This window comes from Phoenix dactylifera, chromosome 4 (genome assembly GCF_051530095.1).
Source record: "Phoenix dactylifera cultivar Ajwa chromosome 4, Ajwa_hap1_PhDact_Kaust_v1.1, whole genome shotgun sequence".
NCBI lineage: Eukaryota > Viridiplantae > Streptophyta > Magnoliopsida > Arecales > Arecaceae > Phoenix > Phoenix dactylifera.
The window spans coordinates 28,667,191-28,678,857 of record NC_143193.1 but is presented as its reverse complement, the minus strand read 5'-3'; the positions used below and the strand labels follow the sequence as shown (position 1 = coordinate 28,678,857).

The following is an 11,667-nucleotide window of genomic DNA, read 5'->3' as shown; positions in this document are numbered from 1 at the left end:
CTTTAGTTGTTTTATTTTTTTCGTTATACTCGAACCCCCCCCATCCTTGTTCAAGTAGCATAAAATTAGGCTAGATACTCTCCGTGGGAACGATCCTTACTCGCACTACTACATATATATTTTTAGAGGTATATATTTTATTTTTGGTTGCTTGCGACATCACACCAAATTTTGGCGCCGTTGCCGGGGAGTGATTCTAGTTGATTTTTGTGCTTCTTGTGATCTTTATTTCGTGCTTGAAATTTTTGAAAAAAAAAATCGTTAGTTTTCGATAGTTATAGTTTCAGCAGAATTCTGAGTTTCGGTGGAACTAGGCCTTGTTACTATAGTTTTCTGAAGGTAAACGACGTTCTGAGTAAGACTAGTTAATCCTTTGGATTACTAGCCCCACCCTTTCGAGGCCAAATTCCACTGTTTTCTAGGTTTTTTAGGCATTTTTGTGTTTTAGCGTAGAATTTTTATTTATTTTCATTACTCTAATTTTTTTTTTCTGATTTGTTTTTCATGGTTTATTAGAGTTTCCTTGATTGTTTATGACTGTAACTCGCTCTTATAATCAAGGTGATTTGCAGTGTGATCCAGAAATAGAGAGAACTTTGTGCAGGTTGAGGAGGGAAGCTCGGAGAAATTCTGAAGTGAACGATCTAGCTCTTGATTCCCTATTTGCTAACAATTCTGATTTAGAAGAAGAGAAAGTCATGGCTGAAAATCGAACTTTGAAAGAGCTTGCTGCCCCTGATTTGAATCAACAACCCTTATGCATAACATTCCCTACTCTAGATGCTACTACTTTTGAATTAAAATCTGGATTAATACATGTCTTACCCACTTTTCATGGCGTTGCAGGTGAAGATCCTCACAAGCATGTAAAGGAGTTTCATGTGGTATGCACGAGTATGAAACCCACGGGGGTGACCGAAGAGCAAATTAAATTAAGAGCCTTTCCATTTTCTTTGAAGGATTCGGCTAAGGATTGGCTCTATTATCTGCCATCTGGAAGTATTACCATATGGAACAAGATGAAGAGATTGTTTTTAGAGAAATATTTTCCAGCTTCAAGGGCGGCCAATATTCGAAAAGAAATTTGTGGTGTAAGGCAGCAAAATGGAGAGTCCCTACACGAATACTGGGAACGTTTCAAGAAATTATGTGCAAGCTGCCCCCATCATCAAATTAGTGAGCAGCTACTTATCTAGTATTTTTATGAGGGCCTTCTACCCACTGAAAGGAGCGTGATTGATGCTTGGAGGAGCTTTGGTGGATAAAACTCCGGAAACCGCGAGAAACTTGATTCAAATATGGCAACCAATTCTCAACAATTTGGCACTAGGCTTGACCCTCCATCTAAGCATGTTAATGAGGTAAATATTTCTTCCCTTGAACAGCAAATTGCGAGTCTAACTTTTCTTGTTCGTCAAATGGCTGTAGGTAATATGCAAACAGAAAAGGCTTGTGGGATTTGTTCGGTAATAGGACATCCAACTAATATGTGCCCAACTCTTCAAGAGGAGCCCACTGAGCAAGTGAATGCGGCGGGTGGTTTTTCTAGACAACCTTAAAGGAAGTATAATCCCTATTCGAGCACATATAATCCGGGATGGAGGGATCACCCCAATCTTAGTTATAGGAATCCACAAGTAAATCAGCCTGCGACTCAAAACCGTCCAAATTTTCAGCAATATCAGCAGCCATATCCTCCGAGACAACAACCAGGCCAAACTTCTAATTCTGGTATGTCTTTAGAAGATATTGTTAAGACTCTTGCCACTAATACTTTGCAATTTCAACAGGAGACAAAACAATTTCAGCATGAGGCGAGGGCCAGTATTCAAAGTTTGGACAATCAAATAGGCTAGATGGCAATCGCAATTAGTCGGCTAGAAGCACAAAGTTCGGGGAAATTACCCTCTCAAACAGTAGTAAATCCAAGAGAAAATGCAAGTGCAATCGTTCTAAGAAGTGGTAAAGAGGTTGAGATTCCAACAAAGGCAACCCCTACATCGTCGAACCAAGAAAAGAAGAAAAACATCGTTGCAGACAGGAACGTTTCCAATGACGATGATGTACCTAAGCATAAGTTTCCGCCTCTTTCGGCTTATAAACCAGTTGTTAGAAGTATGCCCTAGAAGCCAACGTGGCTGACGCATATTTGTAATCTGGAGCATAAATTTGTAATTTGACACTTATTAATAAATAAGATTGGGCAATTTATTTTTCATTCATGTTTGTATGTGTCCATGAATCGTCCAAGAAATTAATAGATGATGACACATAATTTCAAGGAGTTGAGAATTTGAGGCATGTGTCATTAGAGATTAATTTCTAAATGCTCCTGATCGATGGATCCATCACGAGGGATGGTGATCGATCCACCGAGATTAGTGCACAGATCAATTAGTTAGATGGACGAGTCTCGAGTCCACGGTGTAGAGACACTGGAGTGATTATGCAAGTACTTGTTAGAGAACAAGGTACTGAGCGTGACCAAAGATAGTAGTCATATGGATGTCTATCCACTCGTCAGTGACTACTTATGCTGCAGTTGTATGACTGGTCCTTTGACCTGCGATGCCTCAACTATTCACTGTGAGGTTGCTGTAGTTTGACGAGCATGTGAACTTGGGCCCTAGTCATTTGGGTCCTTGCAGTGCGAATTGGTTGCAATATGATCATTTTGGAATAGGGTTGCATCTAGATGGGATCTATCGATCTTGATAGATTAGGAGTGATCCTATGAGATTTATGAGACTAAGTTCGATAAATTTCTGGCCAGGTATTTTGGAAAAAGAGTTTTCCATCTCTCAAACTGGAAGTTGAATAAATTTGACATATGACAGACGATAGGGTTTGACGAGATATCCATAACCTCCGTCACGTCGGAATCCATGATAGAGGGACTGTATCATACGCTAACTGTACCAAGAGGTTCAGATATTTCATTCTGCTGGGTTGCCACCACATACTGCTAGGTGTCACTAGTGGATTGTGAGACTCGAAGGTATTCACTTGGTGATCAGTGAACCCTAAGAGTAGAACTAAAATCGTTTCAGTCCACTGAAAGGAGTTTCAGTGATATTGAGATGGAGATCTCAATATTTCTCACTACCAGTCAGAATAGAACCTACGGGGTCACACACATAGAGGATTTAATTAGTCAGACTATCATAATTGTGATTTGGAATCATAATAGAAATCAATCATCAATATGATTGGTGATTGAATTAACCCACTAAGTGTTAGTGAGTTAATGGAAGAAGAATTAAGTGGAATTGATTGCAATTGGATTGTAATTGGGTTGATTTAATGAGCCAAATCAAATTGGGTTCGACCCAAATTGATTTGCATTCATGATTGGGTCAATTTGATTAAACCAAGGTTTGTGCGGATTTTAAAGACCACATGTCGTCGTAGGATGAATATGACTTAATTCATGTTCACACTATGCGGACTTTAAAGTCCACATGGTATCGTAGGATGCATGCTCCCAAATCAATTAATTCTCCTAATGAGATTAGAAATCCTAATATGATTAGAAAATTAATTAATTGATTAAATAGACACATGTCATGCATCTATGAGAACAAGGATTGGACACTTGGCATTAATCCATGGGTGGGTTATAGTCCCATACTCCTAATAAGTTTAGGAGGAGCCCTAAACCCAATCTATAAAAGGGTAGCAAGGAAGAAGTTATGAATTAATTCTCTCCTCTTCCTCTCCACGCCTCCTCTTCTTTCTTCCTCCTTCTCTACAGCAGCAAGGGGTCTTCATCCTCCTCTTCTTCCACGGTAGCAAGGCAAGAAAGATCCACGTGCAAGGTTCCTCCTTCCTCTTCCTCCATCGCGAGCAAGGTTGAAGAAGAAAGGGTTCTTCTTTAAGGAGGTATGTTGCATATTTTTATCTTCTAATCTATATGATAGTCATGAGAGATCTTTACAAGGAGCTAGCACTCCGGTAAGACCCTATCTCAGATGATTAGATCCTCGTGTGGATACCTGTAGAGGCCGGACAATTGTGTGGCTCAAACAGGAACCTAGATAGATCATCAGGCTGCGGTGTTCTTCACCTGTAGAATTTTTAAAGATGAGATCTTCAAATTAATTTCTTCTGATTTTAGTTTCAGTTTTATGAATCTTAATCAACCTTCCTCAGATCCTAATTTTCCCTCCCTAAGGAATTCAAAGATCTTCTGGATTTGGATCCAGAAAATTTTTTGAATTCTACGATCCGAGGCGCGTTCATGCGATGAACGACATCCCGTTCGAATTTCGCTGCGAACGTCGCATCGAACGGGGCATAACTCAGCAGTGGTATCAGAGCCATGGTTCTAGGGAGCATGATTAGGACCTAAGGATTGATTACCATATTTTTAATCTGATTTTTAAAGAATTATACTTGCTGAATTTTCTGCGTGCTGAAATTTCAGGTCGCTGAAATTTTCAGCATGCAGATTTTTATTTGCTATGATCTTGCAAATTATTTTAGAATTGCAATTAGATTACAATGTTTTAAATCAAGTAATGCATGATCTGAAATTCAGAGAATAGCATAATAGGTATAAAATTTCAGATCTGAAAATATACATGAGATGCATATGGTAATCATAATGTTCATACTTGTTTAAGGTTATGTTTAAAATAATGTATGCATGAAATGTATGTATTAGTTAAACAAAAATTTATTTGCATGAGCTGTAAATACAATTCTTAAACAATAGGACATTTATGTAAGATGTAAACTGAAACAATTATGTTATTTACATAAGATGTAATCACATAATATATGAAAGGGTTTCATAATTACATAGGATATAAATCTGAACCACTGTGATATTTACATAAGATGTAAATCGAATGACATATGGTATATGGTAGATGGTTACATTAGATGTAAATCCCAAGAGACCTAAAACCTTCCTAAATCAATCGAGAGTGAACGATACATTGAGCTAGCCATATTTGATTAATTGATCTAATTGGTGTCTAGGCAAGCTCAAAGGTGGTTACTTAATTATGACCTTACTCTCTGAGTAAGGGAAGCCTCCCACCTGCTTACCTGGCCAATTGATCGATTACCTCCTATGGAAAGCTCAAAATTGGAAGCACTAAGATCTGATTACCCAATATTAAGTCGATTGGTCTTCCACCATAGTAGAGTTGCTAAGATCTTTCCGGCGTTGATTAGTCTCGGCTGGATACAGTGGGCTAGTTGCATCGGGAGATTGGACCTCTCTATTAATATGAGATGTTGTGGGATAAAGGTGGGGTTGGGATCCAATAACTGTTAGGTAAGGACCCAATCACAGCTTTATTTTTGTGGGATATACGGTGGGTCTGACTTAACCAAGGAACGGGACCAATAACTGTTAGGTGAGGTTCTTATGACTTGGAGACCAGGTTAGCTCAATATGCTTACGAAGCATTGTACAAGAGTTGTACACTCATCGTCTATGTGTCTCCAATAACTATTATGTAGAGTGATTGATTATAACCCTATTTGATTTTGATGAGCTCAAAGCATTTGAGTATATCTTATGTTATACTAATGAATTCAATCTAGTATTTCAGGCAAATATTTGTGAATTTATATTTAAGTATCTCTAGCCTTAGTTCAATATATTTTGGCTAAGTATGGAACTCAGTTTGAACCAAAGTCTGAAGCTCGAGTCGACTCCGGAAGATTACGAGTCGACTCCAAGTGTTTCAGAAGTTCTGGCACATGCTCGAGTCGACTTCGGTACATTACGAGTCGACTCCAACTGAGAACTGACAGAAGGACAGAAAGTTGATTTTCAGACCCTGTCAGCGAGTCGACTCCAAAAGGGTTCGAGTCGCCTCCGATGGTTGCCGAGTCGCCTCCCGACGTTTCCGAGTCGACTCCTAAGGGTAACAGAAGAAAGACAGAACGATGTATTTCAGACCCTGCAACCGAGTCGACTCCAGAAGGTTACGAGTCGACTCCGAAGTTTGGTGAGTCGACTCCTAGTTACGTCCGAGTCGACTCTCAGAGGAAAGCAAGACTAAAAGGCAGAGAACCAACTTCAGGGACTCTGAGAGCCGAGTCGACTCCAAGCGCTCCAGAGTCGACTCCCAAGTCAGCCGAGTCGACTCCAAGACGATCCGAGTCGACTCCGAGGCAGTTCAACTCCAAAGACAGAGGATCAGTTTTCGGGCTCTGAGAGCCGAGTCGACTCCAAGATAATCCAAGTCGACTCCAAAGGCAGTTCAACTCCAAAGACAGAGGATCGGTTTTTCGGGCTCTGAGAGCCGAGTCGACTCCAAGATGATCCGAGTCGACTCGAGAAAGAAATATAGAAATATAGATCTCTGGAACCCTGAGAACGAGCCGTCTCCAAAAGTGCCGAGTCATCTCCGGATATTGGCGAGTCGACTCCAGGTTTGGCCGAGTCGACTCCAGACGGGACAGCACTTTAATTCAAATCCTGAACAGTGGGCGAGTCGTCTCCAGTAAAGCATGAGTCGACTCCAACAATAGCCGAGTCGACTCCAAATCGAGCGAGTCGACTCCGACCCCAATGGATACATTGTCAGGAGTTGCAGATTGTGCAGAACGGCCACAAATTAGTGTCTAACAGCTAGTTTTCAATGGAGACTGCTTAAATAGTCAGAGTGAACAGTAGTAGACACTAAGAGTGCTATTCCATTCAAACGAAAAGGGATTTCCACCTACCAAAGGCTCTCAAGAGTAAATACAAGAGAAAGAAGGAAGAAGCGCATTGAACTCCATCCAACAAACTCTTTCCTTCGCATTCAAGGCTCTCCTTCTGACATGAAATCTTTAGCACATTCAAAGAGGAGACTCAGAGTTCGAGAAGCCCCTTCTTCCTCTTCCAAAATCTGTTTGAGGGCTTCTAACTCTTCTCTTTTTATATTGTTTAATATTTGCTTATTAAGAAGCTTTCCTTGTAACTTTTTCCAAACTATTTTTTTACTTGATTCAATCAGGGAATTGAATCAAGGGTTGTAAGGTTTGTTGGTGAGCCGAAGTTAAAACCAATGGTGTAAGGGTTTGATTGTGATCCTGGAAAAACAATCGGGTTGTTCTAGTCGGTGAACCTGTGAAAACCGACCGAGTTCGTTGTGATCTCGTGAAAACAACAAGTTGGGTTGTGAACTTGTAAAACAACCGGCTGTAATCCTAGGAATTATAGTGAACTCCCAAGTGAAGCTTGGGGAGTGGACGTAGGAGCAAGGGTTAGCTCCGAACCACTATAAAACCTCTTGTGTTTGTAATTGGTTCATTGTCTCTTCCATCCTCTCCACTCACTACAACTAGTAATCAAATTAATCTGCCTGCAATAATCTTAATTAGTTACTCATTAAGTTTTAATTTGCAATTATTACTTAAAATCCAATTCACCCCCCCCCCCCCCCTCTTGGGTTGTCTTCTTGGGGAACATGTTAGGTGAGGTGACATATAGATTGGTGGGACCGCAGCACCCCACTCGAAATCCTAAGTCGCAGGATTTCGTATCTTTACTAGAGGAGTGTGAGAGATCCAAGAAATAGTGAGAGCATTTGATCCAATTTTGTTTTAAAAGTTCCTAAAAAAAAATAATGTAAAATACAAATTTCTAATTAGAATCTTTACTCTCTGCAGATGTCAATGGCTTCCAACCCGATAGTTCAAATTCTAGATAACAATAGGTTGACCGGACCAAACTATAAAGATTGGCTCCGCAACTTAAAGATTGTCTTGAGTTGTGAAAAGATAGCTTATGTTCTTGACTATGAACTTCCGGTGTTACCAACCCGTTGAACCAATGAGCAGTGTGAGACGCATGCAAAATGGTTGGATGACGACAATAAGGTTAGGTGCTACATTTTGGCATCCATGTCCAATGAATTGCAATGCCAGCATGAGAACATGAAGAGATTGGAAGAGATAAATAGCCAGTGCAAACACAAGAAAATTTTATAGTGGTTCGGAGCCAACCCTTGCTCCTACGTCCACTCCCCAAGCTTCACTTGGGAGTTCACTATAATCCCTTGGATTACAGCTGGTTGTTTTACAAGATCACAACCCAACTAGTTGTTTTCGCGAGATCACAACGAACTCGGTCGGTTTTTACAGGCTCACCGACTAGAACCACCCGATTGTTTTTCCGGGGTTACAATCAAACCCTTACATTGTTGGTTTTTCCTTTAGCTCACCAACAAACCTTACAACCCTTGATTCAATCCTCTGATTTAATCAAGTAAGAAAAACAGTTTGGAAAAAGATACAAGAAAAGCTTCTTAAAAAGCAAATATGAATCAATATGAATAGAGTAAAGTTAGAAGCCCTCAAATAGATTTCGGAAGAGGAAGAAAGGGCTTCTCGAACTCTGAGTCTCCCCTTTGAGTGCACTGAGGATTTGATGTCAGAAGAAGAGCCTTGAATGCGAAGGAAAAACTTATAGGAATGAATTGAATGCGTTTCTTCCTTCTTTTGCTTGTCTTTTTTCTCAATGGACTCTTGGTAGTTGGAAATGCCTTAATGCACAGATGGAGTTACTCTCTTGTTGTCTACTACTATTTACTCTGGCTATTTAAACAGTTCCTTTTGAAAAATAGCCGTTAGACACTGATTTGTAGCCGTTCTGCACAGTCTGCACCTTCTGACAATGTATCCATTGGGGTCGGAGTCGACTCGTTCGATCTGGAGTCGACTCGGCTGTTGCTGGAGTCGACTCATGCTTTACTGGAGACGACTCGCCCACTGTTCAGGATTTGAATTAAAGTGCTGTCCCGACCTGGAGTCGACTCGGTCCAATCCTGGAGTCGACTCGCCAAGATCTGGAGATGACTCCGCATTTTGGAGACGGCTCGTTCTCATAATTTCAGAGATCTATTTTTCTGCATTTCTCTCTCGAGTTGACTCGGATCCTCTTGGAGTCGACTCGGCTCTCAGAGCCCGAAAAATCGATCCTCTGTCTGTTGATCTGAGCTGTCTCGGAGTCGACTCGCACTTTGTTGGGGTCGACTCGGCTGACTTGGGGTTGACGCTGGAATTCTCGGAATCGACTCGTTCACAGGGTCACTGAGTTTGGTTCTCTGCCTTTCAGTCCGCTTTCCTCTGAGAGTCGACTCTGGCATGATTAGGAGTCGACTCGCCAAACATTGGAGTCGACTCGCATCCTTTTGGAGTCGACTCGGTAACAGGGTCTAGAAAACACCTCTCTGTCTTTCTGTCTGTTACTCCTTGGAGTCGACTCGGATCTGTAGAGAGTCGACTCGTCAAGCATCAGAGTCGACTCGAAGCCTTCTGGAGTCGACTCGCTGACAGGGACTGAAAACCATCTTTCTGTATTTCTTTCTGTTCTCAATCGGAGTCGACTCGAGCTGGTGCCAGAAACTCTGAACCATTTGGAGTCGACTCGTAATCTTCCGGAGTCGACTCAAGAATCAGCCCTTGGTTCAAATAGGGTTCAATACTTATCCAACTTATTTTGAACCAAAGCTTGAGGCACTTAATTGAAAATATACAAATATATGCCTGAAATACTAGATTGAATTCATTAGTATAACATAAGATATACTCAAATGCTTTGAGCTCATCAAAATCAAATAGAGGTTGAATCAATCACTCCACAATCTTCTCCTTTTTGATGATGACAAAACATTGAGTATTTGTAAAGTGAATTGCTCAAACATGAATTAACTTGTAGTAAAGTTTCAAAATGAATTCAAATATCTAGTCATTTAGTGTATCCAAAATTGAAAGGTATAAGTCAGTAAACTTTGAAATTAAGGCTTCCCCTTTCATTTGGAATTAAATAAGTCTTCAAAGCATACACTCAATTGTTTGGCTTATATTCTTTCAATTTAAATTGCTTATAATTTTGATTCTCCCCCTCAATATTTGCGTTCTCTTTTGTTCGAACTTTGTTCAGATTTTTTTTATTAAATTTCTTTTGATTAGAGAGGGAAAAATCTGATAATTTGTTCTTTGATATGATTCTCCGAATATCCCTTGAATAGATTCTGGAGATTACTCCTTGAGGAGCCCCAACAGAGAAATAATCAGCCTCGAGGTATTGAATCCACTAAGAACAAATTATTTGTTTATATCCCTTTGCTTAAGAATGTTTCTTTTGTTTATATCCCTTTACATTTTTCTCCCCCTTTTTGTCATCACATCAAAAAGCTCATAAAATCTCCGCGGGACCATACTGACTACTATAGTAGTCAGTATAGTAGTCAACCATACCTCATTTTTTATCATAGTACATTATAGTAAGTACAAAAATGAATACATATCAGTTAAGTCCTCAAGGGACTGTACATCATAAAATCAAAAATACACTAAGGTCGTCTAGTAGTGGGGGATGTGGCTCCCATACTCAGTCTAGTATGTCGCATGACCAAGCTTATCCCCTCAGATACATTCCCTAGTTGTGTGATGATCTCTGAGGTGGCCTTAGATTGTATCTCAGTTAGCTGGGTCACATTCTCCTGAATAGTGTCAAGCTTGAAGATTAAGGCATTTGCAAGCCTTTCCGCACCTTGACTTTGCCTTCCAAGCTCCTCTCTGATGCTGTCTCGTATCTGTCTCATATCTTCCTTAATGGCTTGAAGGCTCAAATACTGACCCTGGACCAAGTTCCTCATGTGAGACATCTCCTCTCTAACCTCTGCGATCATCATAGATACGGCTGCTGTGGAGGGGATGACATCAGTGGAAGGAGCACTAAGTGGACCTCGCAGCTCTCTCACTATCTCATCTCTCAGCTTCCAAAGCTGCTCAGGGCTGATCCTGACCTCTAGGGGCTGCTGAGGTGGTGGAGTTGTAGATGGTCCAGCTAAAGTGGATGGTTCAGTTGGGAATGAGAGACCAGAAGTGGATGGAAAAGTGGGAGGAGCTGTGTAGTGGTCCTGGTCATGGTCAGGGCTTGGTGAATGGTGAGTAGTAGGGTCAGATGGTGTGGATGAAGATGTTCTCCTAACCCAAACTCCCTCTACTTTATGGAAGCCCATTCTGTGAAGAGTCCCCTCACCCATATGATCAGTGTGCCTGAGGGAGCGTGTGGGTTCTCCCTCAAGGATAGGGACCTCTAATTTCCTAAAGATAAGTGTAAACAGCATACCGTAGGGAAGACTTAGCCTAGGCTTATCTAAGGGTTCACAGAGATACCTATAGATTAGCTTTGGAAAGTTTAGGGAAATGTCATGTAGAATGTAGAACATCAATGCTAGGTCCTTTTCTGAGACAAAGTCAAAACGACTAGTCTTAGGAAAAAGGGTCCTAGATATGATGCTCAGGAGGAGTCGTATTTCAGCCGAAAGCTGATTTGCAGACACCTCCTCTATGGGGGATTGGGGTGGTCTCTCTAAAATGGTCGTAAGGGCCTCTGTCCTGTCTGTGGGATGTGTGGGAGCGATCCCATCGCGAGACAAATGGAGGACCCTAGCAATGAGATCTTCTGAAATGAGAATGGGGACATTGGCTACTACCCCTTGGACACCACCGCCACCCCTTGTGACGGTCCCATAAAATTTCCTAACTAACCCTGGGTAGGTAGGGAGGTCAAGAGAACAAAAATATTCTAAGTTTTGGGCTCTAAGGTGATGCCCTAGGTTGAACCCTTCTCGGGAGAGGAAGTCAAAGTTGACTTGTCTCCCAGTAGAGACAACCCTCCCGGTGCACAGTTGTGAGGGAACCGTC

General features: G+C 41.2%; 1 non-coding gene across 1 annotated transcript; it reads right to left on the bottom strand.

Annotated features, from left to right (window-relative positions):
- Nucleotides 1-1,067: 1,067 nt before the first annotated feature.
- On the bottom strand, nucleotides 1,068-1,174 carry LOC120105026 (small nucleolar RNA R71). Its single transcript, XR_005507411.3, has one exon. It is a non-coding gene; the product is annotated as a small nucleolar RNA R71 (small nucleolar RNA).
- Nucleotides 1,175-11,667: the final 10,493 nt, after the last annotated feature.